Genomic DNA, 921 nt, shown 5'->3' on the forward strand with positions numbered 1-921 from the left:
CGTGGGCTCCCTGGTCTGTTTTACGGCCAATCAGTGCTGCGTGCCGAGGTGTCTGGTGTCATGTCAGGAAACAAGCGTGGGCTCATCAAACATTCAGCAGGCGTCACTCACTCGGCTCTCCGGTGCACATATCGCTGTCAGGCCGTCCTCGGTGGAGACGGCCGCTCCATTGTTCCCGCCGCTTATTAGCCCAAAGTTTGGCAGATCGTTTTTATGTCATTAGCGGAGGCGTCCTCGGCATCCCGACACGTCTGGGGCTCAGCCAGGTGCATAAATCTGTCAATTAAAGCCTGAGAAAAAAAAAACAAAAAACAGGCAGCTCTCACATTGTTTCATGTTGATGAAACAGTGAGGATAGTCGGACCAGTGGTTCTCAAGCTGTGTGCCTTGAAATTAATCTAATTTAGACGATTTACGGATAAATGAGATGCAAAAATGTGGCTTGGGAATTCTTGTTTTCATCAAGTTTCATTCAAATAGTACAAGAATTAGAGCAAATCACAGAAACCTTCATTAAACAGTAAAATGTGTTTTCATCTCTACCTGCTCAGAGAAGTCATAGTTCATGTATTTTATAGGAAGCATCCGTAATTTCTGCAGACATCCTGCTGTGACAATCAACTTGGCAGGAAATATAGTTTAAAAAATGACTTTAGTGAACAGATCAGACTTTTATGAACACTTATTACAATTTATGTTTATTATTATACTATTTTTAATACAGATGACAGATGAATACATTAAGGGCTATTGTATTACATTTGTAAAACATAAAATAAAATAAAATAAAAATAAAAATCAGGCAGGCCTAACAACCCCACTGATTAATAACAATGATAATAATAATAAAAAATGGAGTCTCTTTTTTCACATTATTTTTTCTGAACTGCATTTGTGAATAAATGTGTCACAGTTTAAGCC

The sequence above is a fragment of the Stegastes partitus genome, unplaced genomic scaffold, assembly GCF_000690725.1.
Source record: "Stegastes partitus isolate 25-593 unplaced genomic scaffold, Stegastes_partitus-1.0.2 Scaffold207, whole genome shotgun sequence".
Lineage (NCBI taxonomy): Eukaryota > Metazoa > Chordata > Actinopteri > Pomacentridae > Stegastes > Stegastes partitus.